This window comes from Prosopis cineraria, unplaced genomic scaffold (assembly GCF_029017545.1).
Source record: "Prosopis cineraria cultivar Desert tree isolate PC_DT_omini unplaced genomic scaffold, ASM2901754v1 PC12, whole genome shotgun sequence".
Lineage (NCBI taxonomy): Eukaryota > Viridiplantae > Streptophyta > Magnoliopsida > Fabales > Fabaceae > Prosopis > Prosopis cineraria.
The window spans coordinates 9587554-9608469 of record NW_026555343.1 but is presented as its reverse complement, the minus strand read 5'-3'; the positions used below and the strand labels follow the sequence as shown (position 1 = coordinate 9608469).

The 20916-nt window shown below is 31.8% G+C and overlaps 1 pseudogene; it reads left to right on the top strand.

Moving 5' to 3' along the window:
- Positions 1 to 547: 547 nt before the first annotated feature.
- LOC129288508 (poly(A)-specific ribonuclease PARN-like) lies at positions 548 to 4453 on the top strand (annotated as a pseudogene).
- Positions 4454 to 20916: the final 16463 nt, after the last annotated feature.

Sequence of the window (20916 nt, the reverse complement as noted above, 5' to 3'; positions counted from 1 at the left end):
TATAAGTAAAAACTACTGATATCAGTTTACTCCCATAAATTTAATATTTAAAGAATTCATCGTTAAGTTATAAGTTTTTAACATTTTTTTTTACTTAGCATGACTAAATTTTTTAGATTTAATTAAAACTGTAAATTTACAAAGTTTTCCATATAAAAAATTGCCAGTTTGCAGCATCCATCCATTGCTTGATGTGGTTAGAGTTATGGGCCCATAAACAAAAGAAAAATGTAAGCTCCGTTCTGAAATAGGTTTTTGTTTTCTTAAAAAATAGAAAAAATTATTTGATAATGTGCTTTTAAAAAATATTTTAAAAAATAAATATATGTTATTCTGAAAAATAGAAAAATAAGCATATACTTTAAATGTTTTGTTTTGAAATTATTATTATGAAGAACCAAGAAAAAAAATTATAAAAAACATTTATTTTAATTTTTTTTGGCGAATCACCAGTTAGTAATAGAACCCCCAAAAAAAGGACCCGACCCGAATTTCCCAGGGTATATGGGATTATGGTCCATGGACCGTGAACCCGGCAATAGTTTCTGCTTCCATGTCTCTGTTGTTGCAGAGGCGTTTTCTCTGCACTAAGGTGCACAAGAAATGGAAGGTGAAGCAGGTAACGAAGTCTAACTTCCAGGAATCGTTGAGGGAGTTAAAGAATCATATCTCAAACTCCGACTTCGTAGCAGTATCCATGGAGAAGACAGGCTCCTTCTCGGCTTCGTGGCACCGTGTGCTTCCCTTTGACACGGCGGAAACCGCCTACTGCAAGGCCAAGCACTCCGCTGAGCGGTTTCAGCTTCTTCATTTTTCTGTTTGTCCATTTTCAATCGCCGACTCCAATAAGTTAATCGCTAACCCGTGGGTACCTCGCGGCCCTTCTCATTTGCAAGTTGTAGAGGGAATTTTCATTCTTGTCCTGGCAAAGGGAGCATTTCAATTTCTCATAGCAAATGATTTCTGTCAATTTGATCCATCCATTATTATGATGATGCCTCACTTAGGATATTTGATGGCTAGGAGTAATTGAGTTAAACAATGAGAGTGCCGTTGCCATAAGTTTCCAAGTGAACAACTTGTTATCTTTCAACAAATTAGAGATTAAATTGAAAGAAATTATTTATACTGGACAAAACTCAAAATGCACTTATCTATCAATTGTGATTATCGATCTTCGTTTTTGACTGATGCTTGTAAAATGAAGGGGGACGAAAAAGTGACCCAATGGATGTGGTGCAGGTACAATTTTCTTTTGTTTCCTAGAGATGAACTGAAATTGGGGATGCCTTCGTACAGTTTTTCATGCCAAACATCGTATCTGACTTCTATGGCTCGTGAAGGTTTCGATTTCAATGCTTGCGTTTATGATGGTAATGTTTCTTAATGTCTTGATTTTATTTTCCTTACAAATTCTTATGGTCTGTAAGTAGCTCTTCTTATTAAGGGAAATTGTAAAGGCACAATGACTGAGTGGTTTTGGGACTTGCCGAGGTTTTTTGCTGGGAATGTTCTATGAAACAAGCAAATGCTAGTGTGGCTTTACATTAAAAAAAAAAAATTGTGAGTATGGTTTTGGTGTCTTCTGCTTCCCTTCCCTTTGGGTGTATAAAAATGATGACAAGAGATGAATAAAATTTCCAGCTGCTCAGGATCCGTTGATATTGAGTGTTTTCGCCTGTTTATTTTGGTGTCTTGTTCTAAGCAAGATAACTGGAGCACTCGACTTTTATATATATATATATATATATATTAGATGTCCTTTGAAACCTGTACCCATTTGATTCATGGTTTGGTCAAGTAAGTTTTGAAAACTTGTTATGCAATTCCAAGTGGTGCTGCTGCATTAGTGTTATTTGTTTGCTTGGATAGAGCCTGCGGCTGAATTATTGAGCTTTGCTATTGATCATCCGTTTTGCCAGTCCTTTTTTCAACACTATTCTTTCTTATATGCTGAGCAGTGAGCATACAAGGATCTCTTCCTTTTTCAGTTCTACCGTACTAGGATGATATTGTGGAAGGAAAATTAACAATGAAGTCTATGTTAATCTTCATTCTCCCTTCAGAATCAGCAAGATTAAGAACCAAATTGAAAATTTTCTTCTGCCTTAGATGGCATAAAGCTTGATTAAATTCTCTAGCCATTTTTTCTTCAATACAAGTTGTATGTATACCTAAAAATAAAATTAGATTGAAAGCATAAACAATTTGTGCCACCTATGTATCAATTTATTATTGCTTTATTTCCTCTAATATTAGGATTTGAGGACTTGTTTGTCACCTGGACAGATATTGTTTTCATCTGCATTCCAGCAATATGTGTGGACCAATTAAATATGTAGATGTGGATAGCTAATTCCATGCTATGTGAAAAGAGAATCTACAACTCTGCTACTTATTTTGAGACCTTGATGGGTTTTCTTAACATTGTGTGACAGGTATTTCATATCTATCTAGAGTACAAGAGTTTAAAGCTAAAATGCAGATAGGGAATTACATACCTAATCTTAATGTGAACAAATCTTCTTCAACCTCCACTACTGCTGATATTGTTTTTGTTGAAAGGATTAAATCACGGATTAATCGCTGGATAAAATGTTGTGACAAGGGTGGCAAAAGCACCAGCAAAGATGGTTAGAATAATTTCAGCAGATTCTTTTTAATTAAGGCTGTTCTTTGAGCTTTCTTTTATTCTTTAACCATGCAGATGCTCTCCTCACGTCCCTTAGGAAAATTGTGATGGGAAGTGAAATGTTCGGCTCAAGACCTTGCCTCACAATAGATGTTTGCAGTGATAGACAAGTGCAGTTAATTCTTGAGGTAGAATGAAGCAACAGAGTCTCAATTTTTAAGTGAAGGCGAGCTTGATCACCCCTACCTCATATAACTAATCGAATTATTTTTGTTATCTTCTTGGCTTTGGGGTTGGGCTTGTTGGATTTTGGGATGGCTGTAGATGCTGTTAAACGTTCACAATGTTGTTCCTATGCTAGTACCTGCAAAGGGTAATACTACTCAGGCCATCTGTCTTGTTTTGACGACCTCAAAAGAGGATAAGGATTTGTTTGAGGTGATGATAAAATTTTAATCTCTTACCAAACAACTTATCCCTTCTCTTGAAATAATGATGACATTACATGGCAGAGGGAGCGTCAAAAATTAGAAGAGGAGGAGAACAAGAAACTTCGTGGGTTTCGGGAGGTGATCGAGTTGATTTCTGCTTCACAGATACCTGTTCTCTCCTACAACTGCCTTGATGGTGTATCTCCTTGATGGAAAATGGCCAATTTAGTTCTTTTATGTCGTTGTCTACATCCTTCTACTAACTTTTATTGATCATTGATATTTGCAGATTGTACATTTATTCATTCAAAATTCATTGCTTCCCTTCCTCCTGAAGTGAATGAATTTATATGCTCTTTTCGCTCAGATTTCCCCAGGTAATTGATGTGTATCATATGGTGAAGAAATTTGGAGCCATGAGAAATGTGACCAACATATCTGCTGCTTTATTGTACTTGAAGAATCATTTTTTGGCATCTGTTGATGTGGAAATTCCTGACCAAGGTAAGCCACTCTTATCTTAATATTTGCACCTGTCCTCAAGCCACATACCATTTTGTACCGCTGTCAGAACAGTTATTCCTGCGTGTTGTGTTTATGTCATCAATCATTGCATGCATAGCTTCCCAAAATTTGAGAGCCACCGTGAGATCTCCTCCCCCCCCTTTTTTTGTTGTTTTCATTTTCTTCTCTTTTTCCCCCTGTTTAGGATTCCATTCAGCTACTATAAATGAAGACAAGATTGATGGACTTGATTCATTAAGGATATGCTATTTGTTTATGAAGATCTGCTCTATATTGAAAATTTCCCCATGTGTTAGTGAATCCGGCAATAAGCAATTGGCCCCTGAGCTTCAAGACTTCACCAACATTTTCCATCCATGGACAACCGACTCCAAAGAGTTGGTTGATGAGGACATAAGCATCTGGGCAAATAACACAAGAAAGGTTAACTGTGAACACGTGATTTTCTTATGGGGAGTTCAGTTCGGGATCACAGCGAGCACGCTGAAGAATCTTCTTCAGGAATCCCGTGACATCCTTCCTGAAGAGTTTGATGTTAAAATGGTGGCTAAAGATTGTGCCATTGTTGTTTTCTGGCAACCTGGGTTGTCAAAAGCTTTTCTTAATGCAGTGAAGAGTGAACAAATTAGTGGATTGTTGAGGGAATTAGTATCCAATGGGCTCAGGGTAGCCAGTTATGACACTTACAGGACAGTGTGTAGGTTAGGTTTGTGGGAGGCAGATCTCTCGGAGTCATTAGACAGAGCTGTGGAAAAGTCTGGTAGAGAGTTTTCCAATATTTACTGCCATAATGATAATGTAATTAACTTGGATCTTCTTTGATGGTTATTTGATCCTCTTCATGTGAGAAGCCGAGTTCTTTCAAGTCTTTAACTTGTTTAGCTTCAAAGGAATTTCAACGTTGGGCAATTTCGGGGAAGCTTTTTAAAAATATCCCTCACCACGGCAGGCACAGAGATGAACAAGTTCCAGCAACAAGAAATAGAACCAAGGAGGAGAGGCCAACACACGAACAACGAAGGACAAGGGAGAAGGATTCGCGAGCAGAACCCTCTAGCTCTAGCAACATAACTCCTCACACACCCACTAGCAGTATACTAGTCGACAATAGAGGAGGAAGAAGCACTCACACAGCAGCACGAATGAAACTCACGCCCCTATCGACGACGCTAACTTGCGGATGAGAAAGGATGAAGAGCGCGGTGGGGATGTTGGAATCGAAGGAGAGCAGAGGCGGTGGTTTTTCGAATGTAGGACAAGCAAGGAAAGCAAAAAATCTGATCATGATGGCAAAATGATAATTTAAAAGGTTGAAGAAATAAAACAAAATTCCATTGCCACTAAGGTACGAACTTAAGGCCCATAAGTGAATTAATGATATGATTTCCACTGAGCCAAGATTCCTTTTTACATATTTATTTCAAAAATTATTAAAAATAAAATTAAAATAGTTAATCATAATTTTTAATTTTATACTAAAACTTCTGGGCTATTACAAAGAGGATGGGAGGAGAGGAAAGGGATTTTTATGGAGGAGAAGAGTTTGATGTTACCTTATTTAGTTCAGGAGGGAAAGAAAAATAATTATATATGAACAATTTTACTCTCATTTTTATTAGTATTGAGACATTAAAAAAGTGTATCTATATTTTTTAAACTTCACATGAAGTGTATATTGGTTAGGGTGTGATAAATTTTACCCCTCCCCTCCCAAAAAAAACTTTTTCTTCTTCTTCCCTCTAATTTTTCAAGCTAAATGCCCCCCCTCCCTTCCAACTAAATACCCCTATAATCCTTGATGATTATATGTAATTAATTGAATTTTTCCAGCGACCCTTCACCTGTCACCCGGAGCTTCGGCAAGCACACCATCAACTATTGGAGGAGTGGCCAAACTGAATTTTATGCCATATTCTTAATTTCTTTTTAGTTAACATAGAGAGGCATTGGTGATTTGATCAAATTGTTTTATGAATAAAATAATAAGTTTGGTCCTTCAATCTACTTTAATCTTTAGGCACAATTTGGGTTTCAACTAGATCTTTTCTATCAATTTTTCCTAAAATTTATTTGCAGTAAAGGACCTAGGAAGTAGGGACTTCAAGGCCATAATTTGTATATTCCATGGAACATGGAGAATTGGAGATAGTTTTTGTGAAACTCAAAGAAATTCTCCCGAGAAAAAAATTTCAATTTTTAAAAGTAAAGTAGATGGGTCTCATTAATATAAAAAAAAGTATACAATACTCATAATTTTAATATATTTAAATTAAATAATTTTTGAAAAATAATGTTTATGAATTCTTTTTTTAAATATTTTCTATTTTAGATATTCTAACATTTTTATAATTTTATTTAAGTTTTATTTCTGTTTTACGTTGATTTTTTAGTTATTTTCATATTATATATCCCTATTTTTATTTCAAATAATTAATGTATAATTGAAGATATAATAATATAATTACTAATAGTTCAATCATGATTTAATCACAATCAGGCCATCAACTCTTAAATTAGTGTTTTAACCAATTTAATGATTGTTTTAAATTTTTTTTAGATCACAAATATCTTTCTATTGGAGATAATATTATTCGAGATATTGTTGGATATCGAACATGGATACCTGTAGGGGTGAGCATTTAGTCGATTCGGTCGGTTCGGTTTTAATTTCTCTAAAACCAATTGATCAAATTATAAAAAAAATTTGAATCGAATCGAATCGAATCAAAATATATAACCGAATCGAATTAAAACTAAATTGAATTTTAATGATTCGGTTTGATCGATCTATTTGATTTATGAGCTTTGATTTGGGTCTATAAAATTTAATTATTCATATATTCTTCTATTCAATTTTTTTCCCTTGATGTTGAAGGCCCAACAAAAAAATAACAATTTTATACTATAATTTATGAGAAAATTAATAAGATTCAGTACTATTGCACTAAAAATTAAATTATAGAAATAAAAAATTAGAACATCGCATTAAACAAAAAAAAAAAGCTATTACTGCAAGTAATAGAAAGATATTTCTTACTGATCTATATGAGAATTTATTCACATTTTTAAAAGTATGAAAGGAAAAATATAGATAATTTGGTTGGTTCGGTTTATTTGATTCTTGAATTCTTAGATCGAATCAAACCAATCAACCGAAATTTTTATTAAAAGAAAATCAAATTAAATTGAAAAACTGAATAGATTGAATCAAATAAATAAAATTTAATTTAATTTAATTTAATTTTTTAATTTTAATTCAGTTTTACTCACGTCTAGTCCATATTTGAAATCAAATTTCTTTTCTCCTTTGTTTTTTTTTTCGGCCCAGAAATTTCATTCTATTGAGACAATAGGAATTTCAGCCCCGTTTAATGTGCTGTGTTTGGCCTTAATATCTACTTGCCTAGGCCCAATTTGTTTGTATGCCAATTACAATTTATTAGGCCCTAAAATAATTGCTATTCTAAATAGCTTTTTGTATGTGCCAATATGATATGCCGTGTCCACCGCTTCGACCCACATTCAGATTTTTTTTCCTATGTAGGCCCAAAAGACATTATGGGCCCGTTTGTTTTAGCTTTTCTAAAGGAAAAAAAAAAGCACATGAATAGTATTTTAAATTTTGAACTCCTAAAATATATAAAAACTGCATCAATTTTTAAATTTCAAACACATAAAACCTCACTATTAAGTTAAAGTAAATAGTCATTATTTTTATAGTTGTGGGGCTCAATTACATGCTTATGCGACATTTATCTTGACCTTAAAAATAATGTTTATTTTTTCCAAATTAATGATAACATTTTAAACATTTAGAACTTAGAAATTAAAAAAAGTTTTTATATATTTTAAAAGTTTAAGATCTAAAATGTTATTTCCGTAATAATTTAAAGTCTGAAATACTCATCAACCCAAAAAAAATCAATTTAAACAAAGTTTAAGGGGTTTGTTTAATATTTTAAAAATAATCAGAATTAAAAAAAATCAAATATATACTTACTTGAAAAAGCTAATCTAAAATGAGCTATGCGGTAGATGAGAGATAAAAGAAATGGAATACGGCGATTTTCGTGCTAATGGTTTTAAAAGATAAAAGTAACACTCTTTTACTACCTACCCCGCGTCTTCTTCTCTTTCCCTTTAACGTCTTTCTTCTCTCTAGCCACCAATGACCTTCTCTCTCTCTCTCACTCTCTCTCTACAGTTTGCTTTGATCATTATTTTGTTGCCTACGTGGCTACTCTGTTTGCTTTCGACAATCCCTCCAGTGATATGAAATTTTGTTTGATTTATTATATAATACATTCCTTTCTATTGATTGGAGAAGGGAGAAACTAACTCAATTGATAGGAAAGCAGAATGAGCCGTAAACAATTGTTTTTTTTTTTTAAAAAAAAAGTGGTTTTGGCCAATGAATGAAGAGCGGGAAACTTCTGGACCCATGAGTCATTTGGCTTTGGTGCCCTTTTTTTCTTTTTCTTTTTCCCCTGCTGTTAATTATTTCGTTTTACCCCTAATAATCTGACAGCAAATGCTACTACCATGAGATCAAAACCAAATGATCCTTTTTCATGCCCATTATTGTAATTTAACAAAAACAAGAATTTTTGCCTTGTTTTATTTAAAAAAAAGAGCAAAAAGAAATTTTTTTATGTTGGTAACCAAGTGCAAAATAATTTTCTTTTTTTAAAAATATCTACAAAATAAATCACCTTTTGCAAAATCTCTAAATTACTAAAAATTATTAATTTTTTAATCTTAAACAAATGACCCTATATGTTCAAAATATGACACCTACAAAGTTGAATCTAACAAAAAGAATTAGTTTTTTCATGATATAACAAACCATAATTTGAATTCTCACCAAGAGAATTGGATATAATTTTTCCAAAAGAATTTTTTAAATTAATTTATTTTTTTTGTTCATTCTACTGTATGAATGAGTAAATTTCTTGAGTTTATATGTTAAAAATAACATCCAATAATTACAATGTAAGTGTACACCAATATTGTCAAAACTAGCTCAAGCATTGAATCAATCAAGATACAAGTTTACTAAATCATGTCAATTAAATTCAATTAAAATAATAAAATTTAGAGATTATATGTAAAAAAAAAATATTTTAAACAATATTTAACTATACTCATACCACGCATATCAAATTTATAGTCAATTAAGCTAACATTATAATAAAATTGTTTATTATCAATTAATAAATAATTAAAATCATCAAGTATGCCATAATAATTATCTAACCTAATCAACATAAGCTTTTATCATTGACTAAAACTACCAAGAAATTATCAAAAATACATACATACATGAAAAACCAAATACAAGACAAATAAAAAACACAACATAACATAATTTTGAGTTATTAAAATTTTTTAAAATAGTATGAGAACTAGTTTAGACTGGTTTTTGTCGGTTCACTTTTCCAATAATTTTGCATTCTGATAAAACCGAACTGTAGGTTAGCTCTTGGCCAGACTAGCCAAACCAGTTAGTCTAGTTCAGTTTTGCCTAGTGACAATAGTACTTTATACAATAGAACCAAAATATTTTAATGAAATGAAACCTATTATCCGGTGAATGTTTTGTTGTTCTTTTCGAATAAATGGCTTTGTCATTCAGATTCAATGATTTTGCTCTACCCCTAAATACTTATAAAGTTATTCAAATATAAACCAAAAATTTATTTTTATATCAGTGAGTTCAAAACGGTATCCAAGTCGAGGAGGCATTCATGATATTCAAATATCTTCCACGTTTTTCAAAATAAAAGATAGACGCGAGGCTAATAAACTTTGAAAAGCTCACTAGTTTATTCAAATTCTTGAAACTTCTATTGGAATAAAATCTTTGCAACATTGCTTATCAAAAATAAAATCTTTGCAACATTCACTAAAAAAAAAAAATCTCTATAACATGACGAAATATTTTTTCTCAAGGTTCAAATATTTGATTTAGTATAGTTGGGTTTAAGAACATAGCTCATTTTTAAACATAACTGCAACTAATTAAAGTTGAGTGGTAGGGGTTTCTGTCGCTTAAACTGTAATATCTTCCTCTTTGTAATCTCATAATTAAAGCCAATTCCTTAGTAATTAGGGAATAGGATTATAATAATTAACAAAATACCAAGTTTTTCAATGGTTAGCAAAATAAGGACCTCAAGTTTACAAAACTAAAATCATTTTCAAGCCTTGCAACTAGACAAATTAAAGTTCACAAATATGTGGAAGAATGGAATCATTACTTGTGTGAGTGCATTTGTTTAAGAATATGAAATAAAGAAATTTTTGAAAAATTTTAAGGCATGCGCCATGTCTCGTTGAACATACATCGCGGCATGTTCGCCTCTATGACACACGCCACAGCTCATGGCACCATACGCCTCAGCACAATTGCACAAATTTTGATAGTAAATTCTGTTGTCAATTTGATAGCATTAAGGCCAATTTTTAACACGCCCCAAATTTTCGTCTGACATCCGAATGACGTGAACTAGATGTTTACAGAAAGCTCTTTCCGAGCTCTAACTAATAGTATTGGTCTCAGATTTAAATTCTTTCTAAAACAAAAATTGGACACTTTTTTTAAAACTTACACTTTTACAGTAATTTTCTCAAAATCAAGTGTCCAAACTAAATACCATTGGCCAATAGCCACCGACACCAATTTGATCACATTTAAATCATTAAGACTAACTCGTTTAATGTACCATATCATATAAAATACTCCCAAATTAAATTTTTATTACTCGACCCCTTAAACTCAAAAACATAAAAAGGGAGAGTTTAACACAATTTTTACCAAGTTCTCCAAATTATCTCATAATATGCTCTACTCTTGCATTAGTATTTTAACCCTATCATAATAACACATATTCATCAACTCACTCCCTAGGGCTTAAAATACACTTACAATTTATAATTTATATAATGAAATAAGAAACAAATGAGAATTTCTAATTGACAATTGAAATTGTCATACACATAATTATTCAAAATAAAGAGGCCCACTGTAAAAGGATCGCAGTCCTAAGCCTTTGGGTGTTTTTCTCTGTCCACACCTCTTGAACTATTCCTTGTAATATTGAAAATAATAGGATGAGTACAATCACTCAATAACTAAGGTTCAACTAACCCATACTAATGCATATCAATTAGTTTGAATACAAGTGGCAGTTAATGTCAATACTTTAACCTATATAAAACATTTAAAAATAGATATTTACAATTCCACTCATATAATAACATTTTCTTGAGAAACCATGCTTTTAGCACTTTTCATATAAAGAGAGTTGGTCACACAATTCATTGACAAATACATTGGAAGAAATTAGGACTCAACTCATGATATCATCATTAGGGACACGATATAAACAACCAGGTGCCGTTACTCATTATATGCATGATCATACCTTCCTTATATCCTCCTTATTCCTTTGACATGAAATTGTGGGCTATAACTTAATAGGATAGTCTATATTCTATGATTTCCCTAACCTAAATACTTGTGAGGGGATTACCTAGTCAAGGTGCACCTAACTCACTTATAGAACATGATTTTCTCTATTTCTCACACTATGGGGTGTCATACACCCTAAACTAGCCTCCTTATTGAACTGGTGAATAGCTAGTTAGGTTCGAGTCTCTTGTTGAACCAGTGGGACAATCCCTTACTGAACAAGTGGGACAATATAGATATAATCAATTAGGCAAACCATCTCATATATGGGCCTTACCACATGGATTTTATCATCTACTCCTCTTCCTAGGCCAACTCCCACCTCTTGATATCATAAAATGCACATTCATGCCATAATTTACACATATACAATTCATAGAACTTCGCATTGTCAATTTTCATTAAATTTCATCATTACACAAATTATTGGACTTTCTTAAACATATTTTCATAGAACTTCAAACCAAATAAGTCATTGAACTCCAACCCTACAATCATTGTACATTCACACTTTTAAAATCATTGAACTCCACTATGTCAAACATTATTGAACTTCTCATAAACAAAGATTCATGTCACTTCTCAATTCACAAAATCATTAAACTCCTAATAAACAAAATACGAAAATTCACTAATATTGTTCTCTAAGAAATTTTACATCACAAGGCATACAAATCACAAATTTGATCTAGTGAATTTTCTAACAAATCAAGCCACACTTGCATTTCTTTTTAATTTACACATTTCAATGATAAATCATAAATCCATAAACTAATAGACACATAAAAGTATAAGATAAAATTCTCTCGATTACCTCAAACCTTTGAGAGGTCAAAGGTTCACCCTTCAATTGCTCACTCCCAAAGCTTTCAAGAAACTTGAATGGTGCCAATGATAGTTACTCTACAAGCATATACCATGTAAAATATCAATATCCATTTTTAAGCTATTTTTCACTAATACTTCATCATTTCTTAATATTCAAATTTATTCTTGACTCATGCAAAAGTAGCCATAAGGCTTCTTAGCTTCCTTTAACTCTCATTAATAACATTGAGCTCTTAAATGGTTATTAATGAAACCACATTGTTCTCAACCACCAAATTTATGAGAATTTCAGACATTTAATGTCTTCTAACCACCAATCATCATAAAACCATAAATGCCAAGTTTATTTAGCTCAATCTATTCCCATTAACTCTATTTAAGTTAATGGGTTCAGACCTATGGCTTTTATGGATCTAGAATCACCATTATCAATCAAACTCTAACCTCTACCATCAAGAAAATGGAAGAAGAGAGGAAGATTTAAGTAGAAAAGTTTACCTTTGATGTTTAGGAGCTTAAAAATACTCCTAATAGTCAGCTTTCCCAAGCCCTAGCATTACTTTCTCATTGCTCTTTCATCTCTTCATTTCTTTTCTTCTCTAATGTATCAAATTCATGACTTATTTTAGCAAAAAATGACTATACGCCACGGCAAACACGCAATGTGCCACAGCGTATGGCACAAAGAGCCTCTTCCAGGCATGTTATCACACATGCGCCGCGGCGTGTGGCACATAATTACTTTTTTTAGAAATTCTTCCTTTTCCATTTTCAGGTGACCCGATTCTCCTTCGGACCCACATTTAGAACTGAAATTGAGATCAAACATGCTCGTTAAGCCTATCTAACAACACATTAATATACTAAATTAGTCTATTTGAACTTAATTAATCTTGATTTAAAATTGAGGATGTTACATAAATAAATGATTAAGAGTTTAAATTCTAGTCCTTAAATATGAAGAGACTTAATTAGAAGAAGTCTATGTACCCTTTGCTTTCAATTAGATGTAATATACTCCAAATACTTAACTATAATATCTTATATTTTACCAAATTCATGACTTATTTTAGCAAAAAAATGACTATGTGCCACAGCAAACACGCAATGTGCCACAGCGTATGGCACAAAGAGCCTCTTCCAGGCATGTTATCACACATGCGCCGCGGCGTGTGGCACATAATTACTTTTTTTAGAAATTCTTCCTTTTCCATTTTCAGGTGACCCGATTCTCCTTCGGACCCACATTTAGAACTGAAATTGAGATCAAACATGCTCGTTAAGCCTATCTAACAACACACTAATATACTAAATTAGTCTATTTGAACTTAATTAATCTTGATTTAAAATTGAGGATGTTACATAAATAAATGATTAAGAGTTTAAATTCTAGTCCTTAAATATGAAGAGACTTAATTAGAAGAAATCTATGTACCCTTTGCTTTTAATTAGATGTAATATACTCCAAATACTTAACTACAATATCTTATATTACTATGATAATTAGGGATTAACTACCCTACTCACCTTACCATGATAAAAAAGAATTAATTACTGTCAAAAAGATTTAACTATAGTAGAAAAGAAGGCTAAAGTTAAAGGTCTACTATAGTTAATAAAATTGAACTTACATTTATAATTCAAATAAAATGCATATGAATGAACCCTACCATGGTAGAAAGAAATAAAACTAACTATTATATACTAGTATATTAGAAAAGTTTGAAACCTATAATTAATAAGTTATAATCTAACAAATCATTGGGATACTAAGTTGAATAAGTAATTCAAATCTTGTCAAAGCCCAAACATGCATAAATCAAAGTTTAAAAGCATATGGAAGCATGATATATCATTCAAATTGAAAATAATAAAGAGAAAGGGTTAAAAAATGATGATTTAGCAATAGCGGTTTAACCTCCTATGTGTTGTGCACCATGCACCGCGATATGTTATAAAGAATGTGATGATAAAAGTGGCATTAAAAATCAGTCCCAAGTGTGAACTTTTGACATGCTTTGATTCTCTATCTGACATCTGATTAAAATAATTTAGGTGTTCATAGAAAGCTTATTTAATGAACTAGCTAATGGCACTAATTTTATTTTCAAATCATATCATATTAAAAAGTTAGACATCTAGGATAAAAAACCTCTCTTTTTCATATTTTTAAACTTTCAAGGTATTCAAAATCAAACCAAAGTGTCAAAAGGCTAGATGACCACCTAGAAATCTAATGGACTCAAGACAACCTATATAATATACCATAACACATATATACAACGTAAATCACATTTGCACTCCTCAATCCCAATTTCATTAAAAAGAATAAGGGGAGATAATCAATAATTTCTCCAGTATCACTGTATAAATTCATCAAAATAAACATAAAAATACTTGTCTCAATATTTAGGCCCCAACTGAACATTAGTAGCTCATACAACAAAGCCTAAGCCACTAAATGCGACAACCAACAATTAATATAATAGTGCAAGTTCTCTAAAAATAATTGTCTTGTTTGGAAATTTCATTAACAAATTGCACATATGAAAATTAAAATAAAAGGCATACGGTATGAATGCAAATTCCTAAGCCTCCAGTGTCTTTACCTTGTCCTTCCTAAAGTTAATGCTTGTAAAATATTAAATGGAAGTGAGTACAATCACTCAGTAGCTAAAGAACTTTTAAACCATGTACATTGATGAATCATAGATTTTATATATTTTATCCCACCTTTTCCATACATTTTAATGATGATTTTGTGCTAATTTGGATTTATTAGATAATATTTGAATTATTAGCCAATTTTGAGAAATAATTTATTTTTGGATTAATTATGGAAATTTTGAGCTTAATTGTTGTTATTTTATTTTTTCCTATTTGAATATGGGTTAATTTTGCCAATTATTAATTGAGCTTAATTTGAATTATTATACATTATTTGAGTTTGTGACCATTTTGTGAGAAATTATAATTGCTAAAAAATTAATTTGGAAATATTTTATGAGACATGGAATTTATTTTAAATATAATCTACATTAATGGGTGCATTTGATTTGTTAGGCTCTAGAGATAAATTAATGAAGTTCAATTGTGAAGATTAAGTCTTGAAAATTGAAAGAGCATCTAAGAGTTATGAAGAAATAAGACAAGAAAGGAATTATTAAGGTTTATTAAGGGCACACAATGGATAATTCCAATAAAAAAATTAGAGGACTTTTATACTTTTCTTTTTATCTTTTTTTATTTTCTCTTTTTAAATTTAATGGTTGAGATTTTTCTTAAAATCTCTACCCTCTCTTTTAGTCATTGGATCATTTGTTTCAAGCCCGCTCTTCCTCCTACCATTATATCCTCAGCTGCCAAAAATGAATGAGGAGCTTTCTCTCAAAAATTTTTCCCCTTCCTTCAACGTGCATCATCGTCATCATCTCCAGCATCTTCCTTTCTCCACTTTGAATCATCCACTTTTCCTTTCTCCATTTTATTGTTTTTTAGCACCACCTCACCTCTTTAGTCTCTCACCCACAAATTTAATCAATTCCCATTCTTCTCATGCACAACCCACACCTCCCATTCTTCCACTCCAAAATCATTCCATTACTATCTACATGTTGCCTCTCCTCTCATTAATCATTCAATATTCTTTCATCAAATCTTCATATGGCCAAGGTGACTTGCTTAGAGGTTGGAGGAAAAAGAAAAATCAAGAGAGCTTGATCTAGATTGAAAGACAATTTGGGATGAGCATGGAGAAAAATAGAGCCTAGAATTTGCACTTAAAGACCATTGGGGAGTAATTTTTCATTTATCTCTTTAATTCAAGAACTTAAGATTATTTAGTTTTAACTAATTTTAAGTTGTAATGCTTGAATACAATCTAGTTTTAGATTTTTTTTAGTAATTAAATACTTAAAATCAATTTAAGATAAGCCCTAAATTTCTCCTTGAAAAGAATGACCTAAAGCTGACCTATACTATATTAAATCAATCTTAGTTTAATTGAGTGTCGACGCGACTAAGGCATTTATCACAATGCAAGTTAAATCAATTAAGGCATGCAAAGTGGGCATTTATAATCAATCAAGTTCACATCACAATAATAATTTTCATTATAATAAGAGTACATGATCAAACAACTCCTTATCTCTTCCTTATACTACTAATTGGATCAGTGTGCTGACAATCAACAGGGTTAAGTTCGTGTAAATGGATTAATCCAAGCTTACCAATCATTAGGAGCTACCTGACCAAATAGGCTACACTCACTCTTGTACCAAAAATTTCCTTATTCTCAAATTCACTTAGGCTGTATAACATCCAAAATTTCAAACTTTCAATTTTTAGTATTTAAGAGTGGCAAATTAGTAAAATAGAGTTATTAATAAGTTAATGACACTTTTAGATTACAAATGAGGTTATTGGACCTTTAGACAAATTGGAAGGAGGGCTAGGATGGAGTTTGGATCAACCAGCTTTAAATAGGTGGCTAAATTGGCACATTAGCTTGTTGTACCATATGCCGCAACGCACCTGTCATGTGCTACATTGCATAGCCAATTTATATGTTAAAACAAATGTGAATTTCATCTAATTTTGAAGAGGAAAAAGAGAGAAAACAAAATGCACGATGGAGATAAAGTTCATGGCTACTAAGGCTTCACTTTTGGCTCACATAAAAGGTAATTTGCACTAGTTTTACACTTAGATAAGCTTCCTATTCATCCTCTATCCTTCCTATGCAAAATTTTTATTGATTTGCATAGAGTTGGGGTTGATTTTAGTTTTTCTTGAGATATAGCTGAACCCATTAGCTTGGTTAGGGTTTTGGAGAGTTAAATGAAGCTTCTAAACCTAAGTTTATAGATTTGTAATGATTTGAAATTTTTAGTTAAGGCTTGGACAAACCCTAAGTGAGAATTGAAAGATTAAGAGCAATGTGGGATTTATCTAAGTGTTTGGGCGCTAAATGAAATTAATGGAGTGTCATGGGATTATTAATTATGTTAAAGAGGGAATTTTAGTATAATGGATACTCAAAATTAGACTAAAAAGGGGTTGAATTAGAGTTGAAATTGATTATTAGTATTTAATCTTGTAGATTAAATATTGATCCAGCTCATTGAGCTAGCAAAATCTAAAAGGGTGATTACTTTCCCATGGTAACCTTTTTTTATGGTAAAGAGTTGAGGAAATCAGATAATTTAATTTTTTTACTTGTGTATTTGAGTGGTTATGGATTTTTAAAAATATAATTATATTTTGTTATGAAAATTTTGATTTATACATGATTTGTTGATGTTTAGAAAAATTCATGCGAAAAGTATTATCCTATGCATAAAGTCCTTTTTTAGTGTATTTGTGTAAGTTGTGAAATTAGATACAAAGTTGTACAAGAATCATCATGAGAGGGAGATGTTGTATGAAATCCATATGGTACACTGGCCTCGTGGAGGCCTTAGTACATAATCTCTCTTGTTGGAAGTTTTAGTACTATTTTAAAGATAGATGGGGATATAACACCCTAGGAATTTGATAAAGGGAGAATCTATGGTCCAAAATGAGTAAAGGCACATTTGACTGAGTCTGCCTCCCAAGACTAGTGAGCTTGGGATGGTTCAATCATATAGACTTAGTTCTATTGTGTTGTTAGCTTATAGATTCAGTTAGAGAAAATAAGGAGGATATAAGATGGAGAATGTTGATCATACATTATATGGATTGGTATACAAGAATCATATGTTTGTTTATTTGTATCTGATAGCTTATTTTACTTGCCACTTCACACACTTACATGCTATTCCTGTATACTTGTCAATAAATTATATTATTTAGTTATTGAGTTCTCGACTCACCCCTATGATTATATTTTACAGGTGAAGGCTTAAACAGAGGTAAAGGGAAGGACGGTGCCATTGAGAATTGTGAGGCTTGTGTTCTATAGCTTTCTCTCCTTTTAGTATTGTGTAACGAATGATTTATAATGCTAACTTAGGATCATATATTATTTTTGGAGTCACTTGTATGATAATATGTGATTTGTGGGTATCTTGGTTTAAGATAATGTAATTGTAATGAAATGGTTGTAAGAGATTGAAATACTAGTACAAGTGATGAATATATTATGGTGTTTTTATGTGTATTGATGAATATGGTATAATTGAATGTGATTATGCCCATGCCCCTTGATTATTGTAAAATTAGGGTTTTTAATAGCCTAATTATGTTTGGAATGTATATGATGTTGCATAACTATTTAATAGGTGCATTGTGGTCCAATTAGGTTAGTTCAAGTAGTCTTAGGGTTATCGGCACTTAGTCGATGGTTTTGGACACCTTAGGGCTTTGAAAAGAAATAGGGTAATTTTGTACTTGAGCATCTAACTTTTAAAAGATGAAGTGTTAGGTTGTAAAACTGATGTCAATAGTTAAGTGCTTGAAAAGCTACAGGTAGATATTTGAATTACTCAAATTAGAATTTGAAAGAAAAAAATGGTGTACTCTAAAAGTTAGTTGGAAGTGTTGTCTTGACAGTAGAATTATCATGACAATACACACTGTATAATAAGGGGGCTTCCCCCTATGTACCATAGATTGTGGTGGATAAGTATTTTGGGAGACGTCCATTTTGCCTTCTTTTATGTTTGTGCCTTAATTTATTCCCATGCTTCCATTACTTCTTTTCATATGTTTTACACTATTGTTTGAGCTAAACATCTTTCAAAAAGGGTTTCTTAAAATCTCAACTTTTAAACTTAATTTTAAACCCTTGTGTTATGATAACATAATATAAAGAATTAATTAATCTCGATTATCATAATGATGGTGTATCCTGTGATCTGGTAATGTCAAGGAAAACATTACAGGGTTCCTAAGCCTTACCCTACACCTAGTCTAAGGTGATGTTAAGGTCTAGGGTTGAGTAGCCTATGCTTGCAAACCATTCTTAGCTGAGATTCAAGAGGACTCATTCTAAACCAAATACTAGGGCCATTCATGGTGTTGATAATATCCACATAGAATTATTATCACTACCTTCTCTAAAGCCAAACTCCTATGTAATATATCATCAAGCAAGCATACTTATTACATCCACAGTGTATACTAGATTTAATGGCACAATTTTGTTACAATAACATACATCCATCAACACAGCTCCTCTTTTACTATCACAATAATCAACTTATTTTTTTTTCAATAATAAATAATACTTCCCATAATGAAACTTTTCTCATTTATAATAAAAAGGCCACACTTGCATTTTATTTCCTAAAACAATAAATCACGTTTATTTAGCTAGAAAATACATTAATCATATTCTCAACACCCATCTATGCTTGCAACCATTCTTAGCTGAGATTCAAGAGGACTCAATTCTAAACCAAATACTAGGGCCATTCATGGTGTTGATAATATCCACATAGAATTATTATCACTACCTTCTCTAAAGCAAACTCCTATGTAATATATCATCAAGCAAGCATACTTATTGCATCCACAGTGTATACTAGATTTAATGGCACAATTTTGTTACAATAACATACATCCATCAACACAGCTCCTCTTTTACTATCACAATAATCAACTTCTTTTTTTTTTCAATAATAAATAATACTTCCCATAATGAAACTTTTCTCATTTATAATAAAAAGGCCACACTTGCATTTTATTTCCTAAAACAATAAATCAAGTTTATTTAGCTAGAAAATACATTAATCATATTCTCAACACCTATAACTAACCCAAACAAGAAATTAGCACAAATATATTTTTTTCAATTATTTTAAACCTTTGAGAACTTACGGTTACCCTTATATCACTTGTTTTTTGAGTTAGAGTTGAGCTCAAACAATATGCTACAAGGTTAATCTATGATTAAAAACAACTATAATCACTATCAATAAACATATATCCCCTTTCAACCCCTAAATTCACACTTAAATAACCTAATATCCCAATTGCAAGCTTAATCTCACATCTACTGAGTTTTTTTAGTCGCATTAGCTTAAATAACAACTAGTATATCACCAATAACTCAAAATTCTTTATTAAAGTGGCTAGGATTTGTCTGAAACCCTAAACCCAAGTTTAAAACCTTATAAAATCTTCAAAAATAGGAATAGAAAGGTTAGACAACTCCCATTAATACTATTAAGACTAAAATCATAGCCTAAGTCCAAAAATCATCATCTTCCAACCATAAATCCTATTGTAAATTTATGTATAGAGAAGAGAGATGGCTGAGGAATACTTACCTAGATAAAATCAAGCTTAAATTACCTCCAAAGTACTACAATATTGATGCCTTAGCAAACCCAAAGCCCCTCCCTTTCTCTCTCTATTTCCTTATTTCCCTTTGTTCTATAGCTCATGAACATAAGTTGATTTTTTAAAAATTTTGACTACCCACAACAACACATGGTGGCATTTGCCACAATGAATGGCGTAAAAAAGGTCTAGTCTAAATTAAACTTCAATTTTGCCCAAGTGGCCCAAAAAATCTTTAAACTTAATCTAAAGGCTATTTCTAAAAGAAGAGGCTCATTAGCCATCATTAACCATAATCAAACTAGTTATCATGAAAATTTTACCTAATTACCTTTGATAAATTAATTTTATCAGATAATTAAAAATTTAAGATATTACAACTCTCCCTCTTTTTAGAATTTGTCATGAAAATTCAATAATTAAAATACATGACACATACCTTATTGAAATAGGTGAGATCACTGCTGCTTCATCTTCTCCTTTGTTTCTTAGTGGTATAACTTGGTGCCATCCCTTTCAAATTTCCTTCACCAGGCGAATATTTTGTTTTTTCAACTTTTATCTTTTATATCTACCATTCATTCTAGTTTTGTTTAGTAAGTCAAGATCTCCCTAGCTCACCTTTTCAAGTTGTATGATGTGAGATGAGTAAAGTTGGTACTTCTTTAGTTGCAACGTGTGGAAAACATTATACACACCCGATAGTAAGGGGGCAATGCAATCAGTAGGCAATTAGTCTAATATGCTTTACGACCTCA